Raw genomic sequence first — 20,491 nt, 5'->3', positions numbered from 1 at the left:
ACACCATCCTTTCTGCCATGTGAGAACACTGCGGGGACTCTATGAGAACCTTGACCTTGGACTTCCAGAACTGTGAGCGCTATATTCCTCTGTTTCCAAGCCAGTCTTGTAGCATTTGTTACAGCATCCAGAACGAATTTAGACAGCCATCCATGACCTGGACAAGCTCCTTGTGAGAATCCCTTCCCTGAAGAGCTGTAAACAATGTCTACCCCCCCTCCCCCACTTAAGAGACCCTCAAAGGCAAATCAAACTACGACCTGCATGTAAGCTCCCAATGACAAACCAAAGTATAACTCCGCCCGAACTCCACCCTGGGGAACCAAGGAGTTTACCGGGCTTCCTTATAGCACACAGGGTGCTTACATGAGCGTGGGTGACTACCACAGAGGAAAGTCTTCGTCCAGCATAGATGATGCCCTCCCCATAGCCACATAAATGGAGTCCCCAGTTAACCTCCTCCAGCCTAGAGAGTCAGATAATCACACTTCTGGACACCACAAGGCCATATGCAATTCGGGCAATACGGCATACGAATGGCTGGAAGGAAACACTGGAATCTCTGGGGAGCTTCACCGATCCTTGATCCTCTCTCCAACCTCTCCTTCTCTAGGGCAGTCACCTGCCAACAAGCTCCATGTGATGCTCTCCCGCAAGCAGGCACAGTTGATCTAGTGAAAATGGTGACCCTTGACCTCAGAGAGTCTACATCAAGGTAAGGGACAAGATGGACTATTTATACGGGGTAAATGTAAGCCTAAGGGAGTTATCTCACTACAGGGCTTTTGAAGGAAGCCTCACTGTGGGCAGAGTGACCTAGGTACCTTTGGGCACAGTGATGAAGAATTGGTGACAAAGTTTCAAGGATTGAACATTTCTGGATCCCATCTGTTGATTTGGCTCTACGGGACTTCTTAATTAAAGAAAGAGTCATCGTGACTTTCAGTCACCTGCTGGGCTCACTGGATCACAGCCATTTCTTCCATCAGCTAAAGTAGCAGAAAAATGGTATGAGTCGAAGCATCGTGGACAGCTGAGTGCTGAGGGCCTGGGAAATAGCCCAGTTGGTAACACGCAGGACACTCGCTCAATCCCTAGACACAGGTGTTTAAAAAAACAGGTACAGGTATGTGACTGTAATCCCAGCACTAGGGAGGAGGACACACACACACACACACACACACACACACACACACACACACACTGGGCATAATGTGTTCATTATGCTCTTGTACTCATAGCAGCTGTGATTCTCGGCATAAGATCTGCACAAGACTGGACCCATTAATTGTCCAGGGGGCTCTGGACAATTCTGTCACGGATTGGGGATGGGATTATGAGTGACCTCTCCAAGTAAATACAGTTAATGGTTGCTGGGGGAAGGAGAGACATTTTATAGTTTAGACTGCTATAGGCACTGATAAATTGCCTATCCTTCTGTAAGCAACTCTAATTAAATTTAGGTGGTCAAGCTGTGCTTCCCAGCTTCTACCTACTAGCCTGAGTTGTAGATAATTTAATCATGTGGAAGATAGATCGAAAGTGTTTACCTCAATATAATCATTGTACCTGAAATAATAAATATCCATAAAAGTTAAAACAAAAGGCACCACAGACAGTGAATAAGTGTGTCCGTCCTTGGCAGAGAAGGCTATAGGCCCTGTGACCAAGGCCTTCCCTATGCTAGACTGACTCTTCATGGATGTATGCTGTGGGTTTGCCTGGAATGTGTATGTCCCTGGAGTCTCATGTTGAAGTTTAGTCTCCCCTGTCACTTATGAGGAGGAGGGACAACAGTGTGACCGTGATGTTTAGAAGTGGGCCAGGGCTGGTTGGTATGGCGTGGGGTGGGGCTTCAGAGAAGGGGAGGGGGAAACGGGAGGAGGGGAGAGGAAAGGGAAGGGTGGGACTGGGAGGAGAGGAGGAAGGGGGCTATGATGGGGATGTAAAGTGAATGTACTGGCTAGTTTTGTGTCAACTTGACACAGCTGTAGTTATCACAGAGAAAGGAGCTTCAGTTGGGGGAAATGCCTCCAAGAAATACTGTAAGGCATTTTCTCAATTAGTGATCAAGGCGGGAGGTCCCCTAGTGGGTGGTGCCATCTCTGGGCTGGTAGTCTTGGGTTCTATAAGAGAGCAGGCTGAGCAAGCCAGTGGAAGCAAGCCAATAAAGAACATCCCTCCATGGCCTCTGCATCAGTTCCTGCTCCCTGACCTGCTTGAGTTCCAGTCCTGACTTCTTTCAGTGATGATCAGCAATGTGGAAATGTAAGCTGAATAAACCCTTTCCTCCCCAACTTGCTTCTTGGTCATGATGTTTGTGCAGGAATAGAAACCCTGACTAAGCCGGGCGGTGGTGGCGCACGCCTTTAATCCCAGCACTTGGGAGGCAGAGGCAGGTGGATTTCTGAGTTCGAGGCCAGCCTGGTCTACAAAGTGAGTTCCAGGACAGCCAGGACTACACAGAGAAACCCTGTCTCGAAAAACCAAAAAAAAAAAAAAAAGAAACCCTGACTAAGACAGTGAATAAAGAAATTAATAAAAAGTGGGAGTTTGGGGATGTGGTTTTGATAGCATGGTTAGGTCTAGATAAGATCACCTGAACTGAGGCCCTGAATTGAATGAGGTAAATCTATAAGGAGGAGAGAGACCATGTGAGGGTCACAGCACCCTTCCATCCCTGCTCTTCTAGTAAGGTGTCATCATCGACTGTGGTCCCTCAGACTTGGACCTCCCCAACTGTTAGCTAAATACACCTCTTTTCCTTATAAGCCTTGGACCCATCCCCCAACCCATGCATATACATGATTGAAAAGAGTATTCCCTGGGACATATCATTATAGTAACAGAAATCAGGCTAAACCCCAGAGAATGGACATCACTAGTCTACTCATCCCAACTGACAGAAGAAAAGACTGTGGGGGAAGGAAATAACTCCCCAAAGCTGTAAGGCCAGATTTGGAACTTAATATCTCGTTGTTTTCCAGGCCAGTGCTTCCCCACCTGACTAAGCTGTCAGGTGGACAGGTCATCACTGGAACTCAAGGAAGGACATGAAGCAAATATGCATAGATATAGACTTTAGTTTTTGTTTTTTAAGTTAAAATATTTACCATCATTATTGCCATGTGAATGTGTGTGCGTATGACATGTATGGGTAGGCACACACATGGCTGGCACAGTGCGTGTATGGAGGTCAGAGGACAACCTTCTCTCCTTTCACCTCTGACCTCTGGCCCTTTTAGCCTCTGGGTCACCTGCACTCAACTGTACGTCCCCACGGGGTACACATACATAATTAAAAAAAGATATTCTCCCTGAGTAGCCTAACTTTCTCCCAGTAAGCCCCTCCTTTAAAGGTTCCACCGTTTCTCCTAGGCTGGGGACTCAAATGTTAGCACACAGATTTGAAGGGCGGTACAGACACTAACTGTAGTACCAGTAACTTTTCTATCCTAGCCTACCCTTTGCGTGATGAAATATTGTGATGGTTATCGTACTGCTGGCTTGATGGGATCTAGAGTCACCTGGGAGACGGGCCTCGGGCTTGCTGGTGGGGTTATCCCACTTAGTTAAATTGAGGTGGGCGGTTCCATTCCCTAGGCTTGGATTCTGGACTATAGAAAATGGAGAAAGTGAGCTGGGCATAACCATTTCTTGCTCTCTGATTCTTGATTGTGACCAGTTCCTGTCCTTCAAGCAATTGTGATTTCCCTGCCATCGTGGACCGTACCCTTGAACTGTGAGCTGAAATCAGCTCTTTCTTTCCTCTTGGAATTGCCTTTGTCAGGGCACTTTATCACATTATCAGCAACAGAAAGGAACGAAGGCAAAGAATGAACACACACACACACACACGCACACACACACTCACACACACTGAGGATTGGACCCATACTAAGCAAGTGTTCTACCACAGTTCTCTACCTCAACACTCTTTGCTGGAATATTATAAAGCAAATACCATACAGCACACTAATTCACTCATCAGCGAAGAGCATCTCTGACTGCCAAGGACTTTGTTTATCTACTGTAACCACTGTTCTATTACCACACCTAATAAACATCAGATAAGCCTGATCTGTATTCAGCTCTCTCAGAAACACCGTTCTACTATAGATAACCTGTATGAACTGGGTTCTCTCACAGTGCAGACATCTCTTTTGTCTCTTTTAATAGTTAACAGACTCCCTCTACCATCATTTGTTATGTGTTTCCTCAAGAGAAAATGTCTCAAATCAGTTAGAGGAGGGAAAACCTTTTGTGAATTATGAGAGTGCTTCTTCCACTTTTGGCAACTCACGGATTCTTTGAAGGGACAGAGAAATCGTCACAAATTGTCTGGAAGCAAATTGGGAATAAATATGTAGCAGTTGTCATTTGTTGATAATGACATCAATTTACTATAACCTCCAAAATACCAGACATGGGACTAAGGCCTCTGCTTGCCTACCATGTGATAGACTGCATTTGAAGTCCCCAAAGGCCACATGACAGCAGCTTGACTATCATCCTCTGGTACTGGGTAGTGGTGGAAACACTGGGGCCGAGTGGGAGGAAGTTACATCACTGGGGCCTGGGCCTGGGACTTTTCTCCCTCCCTCACCTCTTTCTCTTGGCTTCTTGTTTTCCCTGTCCTCTTCTCTCTCTGCTTTTCAGCTTCCAGGAGGTGGGCTATTTTTTCACATACTTTGGCTAGCGTGTTCGTGCCTTACTACAGGCTTAAAGGCATCAGGCCAAGAGACCATGAACTGAATTTCCTAAAACCATGAGCCAAAATAAATCTTATATTATTATTATTCTAATCATCATTATCAATGTGTGTGTGTGTGTGTGTGTGTGTGTGAAGGTCAGTGAACAACATTTGGGAGTCTGCTCTTTTCTTTCCATTGTGGAATCTGGCAACTGAACTCTGGTCATCAGGCTTATGTGGCAAGTGAGTCATCGTGCTTACCCTAACCCTGGCCTTTTAAGAGTCCCTTACTTCAAATACTTTGTCACGATAGTGGAGATCTGAATAATGTGTCTCTTAACCACTTTAATGTCACATAATAGGGACATGACTAAATGGCAGAGCCACTTAGAATTGATTCATACATCATGTTTTAAAGCCATCAGATTTACTATTCCCAACTGCCCTGTGTTTCATAGGCTAATACGAACCCTTTGCACGTGCTATGACTGGCTCGCAGAAGCATTTTAATGCTACTCGTATGCAGCTTGTAAAGCCGATTTCTTCATCTAATGACTATTTAAGAAGGATGCCCCTATGCCGGGCTTGAGCAGTTCTGAAGGTGTCCCTTGCCTCAGCTACCTTACTTAACATTTCCTTCCACTGGGAAGAATTCTTTGGATATAAAAGACAAATGTCTGAGGATAAAGTCCTTGACTAGAGTCTCCTAGAGAAAATGCTGTAAGCACAGAGCTTGAATATCCAAGGTCAAGTGTTCCCAGCCAAGATATGCTTCCCCTGGGAGGTCATCACTTGGGTTTTGAACCTGGCCTTGGAGATCAAGTACCAGAAACAATGTAAGTGGTTGATAAAATCAGGCCAACCATTTCTGGAGTCATGCCCAATAGTAGACACTGTTGTCCGGCTTCAGGGAGGATGGAAGCTTTGTAAGGTGGTTAGAATTGTCGTCTCATTGGATCTGGGATCAACTAAGAGACGCACCCTATGCCAGTGCCCCCTCTTGCCTTCACTCCTTGCTGGCGTCAACACTCTTTGCTGACATTAGGCTCCAGTTTCTTAGCTTCTTACCATTGCAATGTGAAAACCATTGAATTTTCTGGGTTTTTAGTGTAAAATTAGTAATTAGCTTTGTGGGTCCTCAGCTTCTCCAGCATGCAAATGGCCCATGCTGGACTGCCTAGCCAAGGTCCTGTAAGTCAATCTAATAAAGACTTTGTAAGATATATTTCTTCTGTCCGTCTATCTCTGGAGAACCCTGGCGAATCCAGAGAGATAAAGCAGAGTGAACTAAAGATCCTGCAGGGCAGAGCTCCTGAGCTGCAGTAGACCCACACATTCCCCCAAGGAGCTTGTTAAAGAGTGAGCTCCCCGAGACTCACCCTGACACACTCCAATTCAGGAACCAGGGGGACAGAGGGCAGAATACCTTCATTTCAAATGGCTTGTCATAATTCTGTGGCCAGAGTAATCTACCTTACCTGGTAGCTGGTAGAAGAATCCATCAGCTAGGGTCAGGGCTCTGGAGGAAGACAGGGTTGATTTAGGGGAAGTTAGAGAAAGTTAAGAAGAATCTAAATTAGGGTATCTCTTGACATTCTCACCAAATCGAAGAGTGTTCCTGGAGATCACTGCAACTCTGATTTCCATATGACAGAAGAGGCATTTCAAATGTTACATTATATCATGTAACAATAGCAGAACAATCTTCAGAAATATTAGGTTAACTACATACCTCATGGCTGATCAGATGGTAGCTTCTTTGAATTACAATGTTCTCCATATAATTTGAGCACTTTCTACTTCTTATGTTACCCATGAGAAAGGAAATCAATAGAGGAAAGCAGCTTCCTACCGTTTTTTCTGTTACGGTAACAAAATACCGGAGGCTGGACATTTTCATAATGACAAAATGTTTATTTAGCTCACAATTCTGTAGGCAGAACCTTTGAACAGCATGGAGCCAACTCTCTGTGTGCTTCCTGTCGTGGCAGATGTTATCGTTGAGGGAGGATGTGTAAGACAGAGTGATCATGTGGCAAAGACAGGAAACAGAAGAGAAGATGATAGGCAGCCATCTTGTTCTTTTTATAGTAACTCTCTCATGATAATGACCCAGGGGTTCTGGAGAAGTGAATCCATTCCTGCTGGAGGGTAGCACATCCTGTGGCTTCCCACTACAAATTCCCAGCACCGCTAACCTAGAGACTAAGCCTTAACACACAAAACAATGGAGACACACTCAAGGCAGCTCTACCTGCCAACCCACCACCTACATGGGGGTACCTTCTGCAGGGGAAGGCCCAGTTCTGTTTTGAAGAATGAGGTTTTAGTTTATGGGAGATGAGAAGGAAGAATGAAGAACAAAGAGATACAGAGGTATGACCAAGGATGGAGGTGGACACTGGTTCAAAAGTGCATGTCCAGGTGGGCATCTACTTGTGGGTGTGTGCTCAATGGTGGTCAATGGGCAGTTTGGGGTTGTAATCTATGTTAAAAGTGGTTTGTTTCAAAATAGGTCCCGTACCCTCCCTACTACTTCACACATCCCAACCTGAGCCCTTATTAGACAATAAGGACATCCTTGAGGTTGAAGGATCACTGTCGGAGACTTTCCCCTCTGTGACAGAGAAGCTGGCTGACTTGGCCAGGGGGGACCCGCAACCCCATAACCGAAAGTTGATCATCACAGCTACAGCTACACTGTAGCAGAGAAGACTTAAAAGAATTTCCTCCTTTGTCCTATGGACTGTCAGTTCATGAGCATTGGACCTCTGTCTCCATGTCCCTGAGAGGAAGGCCATTTGACTGTCATTTCAGCTCTCAGAGGCAAACAGAGTGTCTCGAGGAGGAGGATGAGCTATGATGACAGATTGCATAGGCGGAGCCCTTTGTTGGAGACAGACATTGTGTTCAGTGGTGGTGATCACTTTTCCCACGGGAACCCCGCCTACTCCTATCACACTGGGGAATGCTGACAGGCTGACTTCTACAACCTGCTTGAAGCCACCGGGCTAGTTTGGTGGCCGTCTCAGTGGTTCCAACCATCCTTAACCTAAGTCTATTCTGGCTGCAGCTTATTCTGGGTTTCCCTTTGATAAAATAAGTGTGGGGGACCTAGGTGAACCCTAAGACCCATTGAATTACAATGTTCTATGATCTGGGTGCTGACGTCTGGGTCTGGGCTCATTCTATTTATTTGTTCCTTGCAGGAATCTGGGAAGCTGAACCCTGTGCATGTTCAGGGCTCCCCAGCCACGCAGGTCAGGCAGATTGCCTGTCTACCTGAAGAGTAGTTCCATCTGTACCACCTCTCAAGTGACAAAGGCATTGCAGGTTGACTCCAGCCGAGCCAGAAGGAAGCAGTGTCTACTGGCCCAGGCTCCGAGGCCCACAGTAAGTGCAGCAGATGTAGATGCTACATGTTCCTCCTAAAGTTAACAGTACTTCTGGAATTTGATATCCTTAAGGTTATGACTCCTTTTTCATTTCAATAACAGCCAGCCACCTTTGACAAAGGATTGGGAATTCTTTTAATAGAGTAAGCCATTTCACAAGTAACTTCTGGACTTAAGTGGTAAGTATTTTACAGGCAAGGTTTAAATTATTGCCATCCTAACTACAAAGCAGACAACGGGGATGCGGTGAATCAGATGCATTACTGTGAATTACAGCAATTTTTTTGTACAAAAACCTGGATTCACGGGGAGTCGGCACACACCAACTCCTGAAGAGAAATTTAAAATTTCATTCCCTTGAGACAGGCACAAACAACAGGGGCATTTGCCGGGTGTTTTGTGCTTCTTTAGGTCTTTTCCCTCCTTACAGACATCTGCTAGGATCATGGTAGGAATCAGCTCTCATAAATGCCATCATTATTTCTGACTTTACCTCATTTAAAATGGGGGGTTGGGGGGGCTGGGAAGAGGAGGATCACGTGATTTGCTTAGCTCCAGGCACTGTCCTGATTCTAGTGCTTCCTAACTTTTAAATCTTAAAAGTATTTCTTAAAAGCAAGTCGATATAATTATGTTCTCTCCTGAACTAAATTGCCCTCCCTCAGACTCGGAAGAGATGGTTCAATTAACTAGAGTGTTACCACAGTGCAAGGCACATGACTGAGGGAGGCTGCCTCGCCTTTAACTAGAGGGAGAAGATCTGGCCCAGGCATCTTGAGGAGTTATCAATAAGGAAGACGGCTTTGTTCTATGGACTTGTGTCTGCCATTTTTAATTTTCTTCTGCAGAGCATTGATGTGGAAGGGTTTCCGAGACCGGGTCTTGGTACTCAGAAAGATGAGATATTGCTGCTGGATGTAGGATGGGACCTTACCCCACCCGGCTCAGAGCCCCATTTTCCTATCTAGCAGCATCTTAAATTCCTTTAGATTGAAACCCAGAGACCTACAGAACATTAGTGTTCTCTGCCCTGCAGTTTATCCTCCATGTGTCATCTTGTAACAAGAACAAGGATGGCGTAGGGATGCTGAATGACATCACTGGAATCTGAGGTAGAGAATTTTGCACTTCTGGAGCAGGCATACATGCAGGACCTGAAGCAACTACATGGCTTCTCTTGCTACCCAGGGTCTTCATTGATGTTCAGCCTCTACCTTAGAGGGTGGCCTCTACCTAGAGGGTGGGTCTAAGGCTTAACTGGCAGCCACCAGAGCAGTGTGGTTGTAGGCTCTGCTGTTGGGTGCACACTGGATGATGTCACCATTTGGAGCTTCAGTGTGGATGGAGATCCTGAACCTTGCAGGCCTGCCATTGCTTACCAGGAACCCCAGGGAACTGGCAAGAGCAGCCACAGCCTGGTGGTCCTTGATTTCATGAGGAAATGGTTCTTTTTTTCTTTGTTTTTGTTTGTTTGTTCATTTTTTTTTGAGACAGTGTTTCTCTGTGTAGCCCTGGCTGTCCCGGAACTCACTCTGTAGACCAGGCTGGCCTCGAACTCAGAGATGTCTGCCTCTGCCTCCTGAGTGCTGGGATTAATGGTATGTACTACCACTGCTTGGCTGAGAAAACAGTTCTTTGTGTGCCCAGAACCAGAAGGATGTTAAGTTCTTGAAGGGTTTCAGTGAATTGTTGACATGGTACAGACATGCAAATGTGTTAGTCTAATCAAGTTCAAGCAGAAGTAGTGGAAGATGATCATCCCTGAGGACCAAGTTACTCAAGTGCAAAAGTGAAAGCCTAAAGTGTGAAGGCACAACCTACCCCACTGTGGCAGGATACCACAGAGGCATTCACTCACTCACTGCAGAGAAGGTCCCAGAGATCACAAAGGTACAACCCAACCCCACTGAGGCAGGATGCCACAGAGGCATTCATTCACTGCAGAGAAGGTCCCAGAGATCACAAAGGTACAACCCAACCCCACTGAGGCAGGATGCCACAGAGGCATTCATTCACTGCAGAGAAGGTCCCAGAGATCACAAAGGTACAACCCAACCCCACTGAGGCAGGATGCCACAGAGGCATTCATTCACTGCAGAGAAGGTCCCAGAGATGAGATGGCAGGGGCATCCAAACTCTTGGCATTGTGATAAGATGTCATATATAAATGCATTGTGCCATGTTAATAAATATTCCAGCACCACTCCCATAGGTTGGACACATCTGTATGGAGTTTGGAATGGGCGCACACACACACACACACACACACACACACACACACACACACACACACACACATTTTTGTTTGTAAAGACATGGTTTCTCTCTGTATCCTTGGCTGTCCTGGAATTCCCTCTATAGACCGGACTAGTCTCAAACTCACAGAGGTCTGCCTGCCTCTGCCTCCTGAGTGCTAGGATTAAAGGTGAGGTCAGATTTCTCCTTAGAAAAGTCAGCTGTATGATGTCTTTATTTTGTAAATTAATTAGAAAAAGTATTTTCTTTTCTTTTCTCTTTTTTTACTTTTGAGGCAGGGTCTTACTGTGCAGCTCTGCCTAGCCTGGAATTCACTAGGTAGACCTGTTTGGTCTCAAACTAACAGAGATTTTTCAGCCTCTGCATCTGTCCCCTGATTCCTGGGATTAAAGCTGTGTGCTTTCACACCCAGCTAAAGTGACTTTTCCTTTTAAATAGGGTTTGAAGCAAATGAGTTGTCATTACACTATCATGACAATGCTCTTCCACAGTCCTTAGTTCCTACAAACACGAAGTTTTCTACTCGACAAGGAAGCACACTATATTTTCGAGGAATGTGAAGCAGACTGATGTTCATTTTGACAGTAACTCTATTTTTCAATGTATAGAAGAGTTTATTGTGGGATTGCTTGCTAATCCATAGAGTTGGCCCACGACTATCACAGTAGCGGGCATGGCACTGGCGTAGCAGCCGTGAGCATGCATGTTGCGACAATAACCATGGTGCAGTAAAGAGAGCCAACAGGAATGGTGTATGTTGTGTTTTATAAAATAGAAAAGGAATTCAGGGACATGTTTGGTGGAGGCAAGGAGTGGTGTGGGGGAAGGGGGTGCCTCTGCGGGGCCCATGCCGAGGCATCCCTTCCCCCCAGGGGTACTAGTCACAGGACAGTATAATATACAGTCGAGTTTGTTTAGTGTTAGCATTGTCTAAACTCTACCCCACAGTTACCTGGCAACAGCCTGACCCACTATAAAAAGGGCTGTTTGCCCCTCCTCCCTCTCTTGCCCTTCCCTTCTTTCCCCTGCTCGGTCCCCTTGCCCCTTCCCCCCTCTATTCCTTCCCCCCTTTCTCCTTGTGCTCATGGTTGGCCTCTTCTTCTCTCCTCCTCCTCCTCCTCCTCCTCCTCCTTCTTCTTCTTCTTCTTCTTCTTCTTCTCTCTCTCTCCCTCCCTTTCTCTGCCTCTACTACCCTCCTAACTCCCCTCTCCATGCCCTGAATAAACTCTGTTCTATACTATACCGTCATGTGGCTGGTCCCTCAGGGGGAAAGGGATGCCTTGGCATGGGGCTGCTGAGCCATCCCCTTCCCCCATACCTCATCACACCTCCACTAGAGCATAGCCCCCCTCTCTTTATCTTTTTATAAACACACCAATGGTACGGAGGCTCCGATTTAGAAACTCTGCAGGTTTGCATCCCACCCCAGCTATCGCATGGATATCCATGCTCACTGGCCCAGAACTGGTAAGCCCCTCCCTCCACTGGTCAGCGTTACCACCTGCAGGAGTCCAGGGGAGAGTTCTTGAGCTCAGAGCTATGTCTGTGTTGTCCTGGAGGATGGCAGACATTCAGTCTTTCACTGACCCTCGTTCTAGGACTTTTTCCCCCTTGGGTAGATTCTCCTCTCCTTTTGAGACACTTTCTTTCTTGTGGCTGAGAATCCCTAGATAAGCCGCTCTCTGGCTCAGGAGCACCAGCTCCTGAGCCCCCAGGCTCCCATGAGACAACTTGGCAGTCTGGCCTGTGCTAGAATGCCTCTGGTTATTAATAATGCCCTCAGGGCACTGCTCAGGGCAGTTAATAACCCTATTCTCTCACCCCTGGGTCAGTCTTTGCCGCTTTGGCCCTATTTACTGGGATGTCTTGGTTTAATTCACAGTTAACAGAAAACAATATCTCTACATGGCCACTAAACTGGCACTTCCTTGCTATAGAAACTCTCAGCGTAGACCTCCACCCCCCCCTGCATTTTTGGTTCACTGCCACCTGAAAAGCAGATCTGGCCCTGTCTCTTGTCAGGGACTGTTTACTGCCCTTCCCCTATGCCTCACCACACCGCCATAGAACATATTTCCCTTCTCTTTATCTTTTTATAAACACATCAGTTAGGGCATGGGGAGGGGAGCTGAAAGGGTAGTAGAGACATAGAAAGGTAGAGAGAGAGAGTAGAGAAGTAGAGGTGGGCCATGAGCATGTGGAGAGAGGGGGGAGGGGAACAAGGAGAGAGGGGACAGAGGGCCAAGAGGGGGAAGAGATCAAGAGAAGAGGAGCAAAAGAAGAGAGAGAGGAGGGGGGCAAGCAGCCCCTTTTATAGTGAGTCAGACACACCTGGCTGTTGCCAGGTAACTGTGGGGTGGAACCTAGACAAAATGCCAACAGTGTGGGCGGGCTCTCAAAGCCCACACCCAGAGACACACCTCCTCTAACAAGACCACACCCCTAACCCTCCCCAGAACGCGTCCATGAACTGGGAATCCTGCATCCAAACACATGAGCCTCCAGGGACAGCCACTCTTCAATCAAAGTCTTGTCAGAAAATATTCTTCCCTTTCCCCTCTCCCTTCCTCATTTTCTTGTCCCCCTTTGTGCCCCTCTCTTGATTTCTCCACTCTGCTCCTTTGAAGGAGTCTTTGCAGTACAAAAGGCTCCTTACTTCTTTTAGAGGAACTGATGAGCTGGTAGAGAAATGGATCACTGCCCTGTAATAAGCTGGTCTTCAAGGGCTTTCTCTTTACAATATTTAATTTTGATAATACTAGTTCCAGAGAATAGTTATAGCTTTCCTTTGCCCAAAGCCAGGGGAGAAATTATTTTAAATAGGAAAAAAAATTACATTTCTTGATTTGTTTTGCGTGTGCAACTTTCTGGAGGTGTTTCTCACCTGCCACCGTGTAGGCTCCAGGGATCAAAGTTAAGCTTGGTGGGGAGTGCTTTTACAGCTGAGTCATCTTGCCAGCCCACGGGGAAAAAGCCACATTTTAAAAAGTATTGTGTTGCTTGTGGTGCAATTGGGATCAGTATACAGACCGTGGCTGCCAAAGGGAATGTTCAGAACTAGGATATCACTGTGGTTTGTTAGTTGTTTACAAAGAAAAAAGAAAAGGGGGGCGTGGGAAGCCAGTGTGAGCAGAAAGGAGGTATTTGTTAGGATTTATTTAAATACAAAGGGAACAAACAGTGACATTAGCCACTCCCGTGAACTTGGGGCTGGTAATATAAATGCTAGGGTTTCAAGTGAGTGGCTTCAGAGGTATTAATGTGAGCTCCTTGGGGAGAGGAAATGGCACAGTGTCATTCACTAAGGAACCGAAGTATTCGGTATTAAAAAAAAAAAAAAAAAAAAAAGCCCTTATCCCTGGGGCGAGAGGGGGAGGAGGGAGCAGAGAAAGGACTCAGAAGACAATGGCAGAGCACCCTCTGAGAGCTGTCAGTGGAGACTTTCTGAAAGGGACAGGAAGACGAAGACAATTCCCACCTATGATGCCATTTCTAACCCCACTGGCAGAATAGGCTCTACCATGAAAGTCGACTCAACGTTCAGTTTTCTGCATTAAAAAAAACATCCTCTACCTCCACTTCTCTTATCTGCATCTCAGTTGTATCTGTAGCTTGGCAGCCGCTTGTATTCTTCATCTCTAGGTACCAGTGAACAAGCATTCACTGAGCCACAGCCTAAGGCTCCTAAGGAGCCATGCTCCTTCAGGACCCTGTCTTGTCTTCTCGTTCTTTGTATTTTCTGCTTCATTCTCTGTAGGCCCCGCCTCCCCACCCCCGTCTCCGCCCAGTTATTGGGTTTTTGTGTTTCTTCTTTTGTGAGCTGTGTAGTTTCATCTTTAGTCCATTCCCTATGAAAATACTTAGCCTTCTTAATTGACTTATAAGAACTCTTCATATATTAAGAAAATTTAACTCTTCCTTTAAAAAAATATATTTTGTTAATTCTTTGAGAACTTCATACAAGCGCATGAGGCATTTTGATCATAACCACTCCCATGCTTCCCCGATCCATTCTGCCTCCTTCCCCTCTCAGGTTTAATTCTGCCTTTTGGTATGCGCTGCAGATAGTTTTTCCAAATGTGTTTGTTTCTGATTCTCACATAAATGTGTTGTAGTCAGGTGGAAGTTTAATTTCCGTGCAAGTGAACCAATTTGTTCCATTGTAGCTTGGGTATGTATTCAGGGTTCTAGTATTTTAAAAATGTGATGTAGGAACAGAGAGGTGGCTCAGCAGTTAAGAGCATTGACAGCTCTTGCAGAGGACCCACATTCAGCTCCCTGAACTCAGATAGCTGCTCAAAGCCATCTGTAACTCCAGTTCCAGTGGATCTGATGAACTCTACTGGCCTCTGTGGGCACAGCTGTATATGGTATATAGGCACATTTACAGACATAAAATAAAAAATAAAAACATCTTTTAAAATAATAAAAATATTAATTTATAATTTCAGCCTTTTAATGTTTTAAGAATAGTTTGTTTCACTCCGTATCATTTTAATTAAAGCTTCTATTGAGGCAACTGCAGATGGACACAGACACACACTTGTGTGAAGTACATGGGAAGGTTTCATTAGCTTTTATCCAGTTTCCTCCAGTGATAATGTTTTGCAGACTGGTAGTGTAATCACACCACTGGGATACTGGCATTGTCCCACCCAGACGTCACTCATATGTTCTTTAGCAGAACTTAGTTCTGCACAAGTTTGTCATCTGTAGGTCCCTTGGCACCATTTTTATAGAGTCCATTCTTTGGCTACTCCCTCAAAAATGTCACTATTTATTAAAGTCGATATTTTTAAAATCTGTTTTTGTATTCTTCATGATGTTTTACTCTTTAGGTTGGGGCTGGTCCCCAAACACAAACAGTTATTTTTTTAGTGACAGTGAGAACCTCTCTTCCTTCCTCCCTCTCCCTCCTTTTCTCTCTTCTCTCCCCCTCCTCTCTTCCTTTTCCTTTCCCCATTTTCTTTACAAAGCCACCCTTGTGTATTTTGTATTCAGTACTTATGGCGAGCTGCAAAAACATGCAGCTAAATGTTTTGCTGTTAAATGGCAAAACAGATATTTGGATTTTGATTGGGGTTGCCTTACATTTAGAGATTCACTTGGGGAGAAATGACATCCTTACCAAAATGAGTTTTTGTACCAGGAACACAGTCTTTCCCTCTCTCTGTTTATAGAACTCTCTTTAGAATGAGCCTTAGTAGAATTTTGTAATTTCTTCCTATGAGCTCTGTATATATCTTCCCACACAGATCCCTTCTGTAGATGCTACTGAGGGTGGGATCTTTCCTCCATATATATATATATATATATATATATATATATATATATATATATGCATATATATGTATGTCTATTTTATTATTATTGATATTTTTGTTGTGGTAAAACATGCATGGCAGAAAATTTACCACACTAGTAAGTTTTATGTGTTCACAGTGCTATAACCACAGCATTTCTAGAACTTGTCCACAGACCCAAACACAACCTAGCACCCATTAATCACGTGTCTGGTAGCTTTGTCTCTATTTTTTCGTCTCCATGAATTTGCCTGCTCTCAGGAGCTGCACAAGGGGAGTTAGGCAACACCTGCCCTTTGTGCTGGCTTCTATCACTGAGCACTGTGCTTCCATGGTTCAGCCTGTTGCAGCATGCCTCCGCAGCTCACTCTGTGTTCTGGCTGAGTGAGATTCTGCCCTATGTACAACTGACCCTTCTTTTCCTTTGCTTCTCCACTCATTCATCAATGAGTCGTGAGCTCTCTGCTCCACCATGGGCTCTCTGCCTCTTTTGGCTTTTTGGAGAACTCACTTCTGTGGATGTGGTCATGCAAATTGACTTTCTTTGAGTCTTTGCTTTCAACTTTTTGGAGAATATGCTAACCACACATATATAGTGGTACACAGCAGAAAGATGGCCTTAAATTTCTAATTATTAATATTATTATAAATAAATATTAATATCTGCTCCCAACAAAAAATAAGTTATTGTTTTGTTTTTGAGATAAGGTCTTATGTAGTATAGATGGTCTTTTTACTCACAGCTAAGGATGACCTTGGATTTCTAATCCTCCTGTGTGCATGTACCCAGTGCTGCGACTCCTGGCTTGCCTCACAGTGTTCAGTGTATACAGCTCTGGGGGAGGCAAGCACTCTACCACATTCCCAGCCACTCAGTGCTCCTCTTAAAGCCTTTTCGGCTTCCCTTTGGCTTTGATTGCCCATGACAGTTACTCAAAATCCCTCATCAATTCCTCGCCCATGAGCACAACACATACTAGTCGCTGAAACCACCTAGGTTAGATTGTTCATGAAAGATCACTTCTTTCTTTGTGCTCTCGAGTCTTCCAGATGAGGTTTTGGTTCTCTCTCTCTCTCTCTCTCTCTCTCTCTCTCTCTCTCTCTCTCTCTCTCTCTTTAAAAAAAAAAAAAACAAAAGAAAGGGTTTGGGAGGGGTGCAGAAGAAAGCTACTTTCAACTGTGCAGAAGTGGGCTCAGCTTGAGGCCACCACAAGCAGGTGGATTTATCTGAAGTGCTGCCGATCTCTGTCGACGTCTAAGTATTTAAGTGCAGAGTAACGCACTTAGAATATGTTGCCCCTTTGCTCCCCCCCTAAAGAAAGGCCATTTCTCTTTCTAAAGTGGATATTCTTAGGTCGGTGTGGACTGGAGCTTAGAGCTGCCTTCCTGGTCAATGCATCCATGTTTGTTATCTCCTTAAAAGCAGGAGTGTGTCCCTCAACATCACCCACGCCCCCATATCCCCTACAGTCTGTGTGACTGTCTGAATTCATTTCTCAGTACTACCCTTTATCCCAAGGACACCCAGATATCACAAGGAGAATTTCAACCTAGGCATTTGGGGACATAATTCTAATCTCAAAAAGAAAAAAATGTTTCTGAATGTGTCTGAATTTTGTCACCTATAAAACAGGATGATGGTAGCATCCTCATAGGACATTTGTAAAGATTTAATAACCCAGTATAGGTGAATGCCAGGAGGAGATGAGTTCTAAGAGCCAGGCCTTTTTATTTATTTATTTATTTATTTATTTATTTATTTATTTATTTATTTATTTTTTGTATGTATTTCTTTGTTTGTTTTTGCAGTCCTAGGGATGGGACCCAGAGTCTCTCTCTCTCTCTCTCTCTCTCTCTCTCTCTCTCTCTCTCTCTCTCTCTCNCACACACACACACACACACACACACACACACACACACGTCTTCATGTCAAAAAGGAGCGCAACACTGAGCTATGCCCTACCCAAGTCAACTCTGCTAAGAGCAGATGCCCCAGACAATTGCCTGGGATGCCACACAGTCCTCACCCTGCAGCCATGGTGACCTTGAAAAGATTTCTTATGTCATCAGTCCATGCTGTGCCACATATAGAAAAGAGGGTGCCAATTAGCAGTAATAGACAGCGTAAGAGTGACCTGGATGTTGGGCTGACTGTGTCCATGGCCCTGGCAGCAGCAGGTTCCAGGGAAGAGAGGAAAGTTAGATCCTGAGTCTTGGTCCCATTCAATAGAAAGACCATGGCTGTGCCATGTGGGGGTCTGGAGACTTCAGGCCCGTACTAGGAGTGTGACCCGTGACTCCTACTACCCAATAGGAACATCTCCCGTGTTCTGTATCACAAAGTCTTCATTTTAGGATCTGCTCAGTATCCATGTCTCCCCAGAAGAATACCACTCAGGTAGGGAGAAGCCTTGACCAAGATCTTATCCCATCCTACCTTCCAGCCCACAGCAAGCAGAGGTCTATATAAAGGAAGGAGACAGCAGGGATAGAGGGGAAGTACCTTCTCCTTCCTGCAACCTGCTACCCACCCACTATTGCCTCACTCACTGGTCCCAAGAAGCCTTCCCTGATTCTCCAGTCTCCCATCCCCTAGAGAGGCAAACCCCTTCATCCCCACAGTGTCTCTAGCTGGTACCAACTCTTTTAGAGTCATTGAGTATTGAGTTCTCCCTACCCAGCGTGGGAAGCACGCATTTCTAGTTGCTGGGAACCAAGAACAACAAACATGAACAAAGTCTGGAAACTACTCAAAAGTGGGACTGGGCCCATCATTGTTTGATGTCCCTGACTCTCTGGACCAGCACCTGGCTTGCTGCTGGTCAAGACCTTGCACAAATCATGCATGCTTCCTTTTGGAAACCTTCCCACATATTTTCTTTCTCTATCAAGGACAGGTAATAAAACAAATAATCTCTACTCCTCTACTTCTTTCCTAAAAGATATCAGCCCAGAGGGCATACCACAAGTCTTCCAACAACCTCCGGGGCCACACCATGTTAGGGCAGATGGAAACCTTCCAGACTAGCTTTTATACCACCGACACTCTGAGCCATGGATCAATCTGCTTTGGATTGATCACTTTGCTTCTAATCCAGTCTATCTCAGGCCTGGGCATGGAACCAAACCTCAGTAAGCTTTTCTGGGGTAGGCCACCTGTGATCACTGCCATCTGTTCCTTTGTAGAAATAAATGCCAATAGACCTTCCTTGGTTACAAGCAACTTGACTACAAAGATGAGGTAACTGTGAGGGTCTGGAAAGGACCAGAACCCGGGGCTGGGAGATTGTTCAATTGATAAAGTGGTTGTTTCTCAAGTATGAGAACCTGACTTTGATCTTTAGGAGCCGAGGATTAGGTTCAGTGGTGTGCATCGATAATCCTAACACTGGGCATGTGGGACAGGCAGATCTCTGGATCTTGGTAGCTAGCTGTTCTTGCCAAACCAGTGAGAGACTCTGCCTCAAATAATAAATTGGAGAGATAATATATATACATATATATATATATATGTGTATATATATATATATATATATATATATATATATACACACACACACACACANACACATCTATCTATCTTTCTATCTATCTATCTATCTATCTATCTATCTATCTATCTATCTATCTCTATCTTCCTCTAATCAACCTCTGGCCTCCACATTCATGCATCACATGAATACACATACACACATGCAGACAGAAAGAAAGACAAACAGACAGATAGTAGATAAATAGAACCAGCATATGTAAAGCAAGATAAAGTCAACTTTACTTAATATTTTGGCTAAGTGAGTATCACAATAAACAACAGACATTAACATGTAATTGTCAGAGTACATCAAAATGTGCTCATCATACAAATTCTTCTAGATTATATTTTATTTTTTTTATTCTTATGGTTTTTAGTTTTCAGCTAGGATTTAATTCCTCTCTTTTTAATTTTTTGAAATAGTAACTGATTTTCAGCTGAACTTGAAGAAATGTTGGACACAAACTTGTAAGTATCCTTTGATATATATGCTTTATTCAAGTCTATTCACATTCTGTGTCAAAGCTGAAATGTACTTAGAGCATAGTACCCAGACTAAAGCAGATATGAGATATATTTATAACCTACAAAGTTACAAAAGAGATTCCAGTTCCAGCTGACAGAACATAAACTAGATTTAAAGTACTGCATTAAGAACACCACAAATGCCACCTTTGGGTAACTACAATGGGTGTTCTATTGGGAAGCCATCACTACAGAGAATGAAGAATGCCTGATGTTTACTTGCTCACCACGCTACTTGCTGCTTGTCATTCTAAGGTACTCTTCGTCATAGGGTGGCAGCTCTAACTTTGTGACTAGAAGCCAACTCTTATGCTAATTAAAGAAATTCAGAGTTTTGTTTAAAATACTTTAAACACCTGCAAACTACGGAATTTGCCAAGAACAGAGGTACTCTGGTTAGCAATCAAAAGGGTTTAAATATGAATGCAATCCATAAGAACAGTAACAACCATAAAAATAGAACTTTTTTTTCTCAATAAAAATAGGCCAGTCGCTAGAAGGTATCATTCTGTGAAGACATTATTTTGAAGCCCTAGTCAAAGGAACCTGTGGAATTTGTCACTGGGGTTCTACTTAGTGCCTGGAGAACCTTATGAAAAGCAGTCCTGACACAACAGAATGACATTTGCAGAANGTAATACTGGAGTGAGAGAACTGAGGTTGATGGCTACAGTCACATTCCTGTGTACTGGAGTGAGAGAACTGAGGTTGATGGCTACAGTCACATCCCTGTGTACTGGAGTGAGAGAACTGAGGTTGATGGCTACAGTCACATCCCTGTGTACTG

General features: G+C 44.6%; 1 protein-coding gene across 2 annotated transcripts in view; it reads right to left on the bottom strand.

The window, feature by feature from the left end:
* The window catches only part of Kcnk13 (potassium two pore domain channel subfamily K member 13), a 94,736-nt gene that overhangs the window by 3,617 nt on the left and 70,628 nt on the right, over positions 1 to 20,491 (bottom strand). The gene's annotated exons all lie outside the window — the stretch shown is intronic.

The sequence above is a fragment of the Mus pahari genome, chromosome 7 (assembly GCF_900095145.1).
Source record: "Mus pahari chromosome 7, PAHARI_EIJ_v1.1, whole genome shotgun sequence".
Classification (NCBI taxonomy): domain Eukaryota; kingdom Metazoa; phylum Chordata; class Mammalia; order Rodentia; family Muridae; genus Mus; species Mus pahari.
This window is presented reverse-complemented; position numbering and strand designations above follow the sequence as displayed.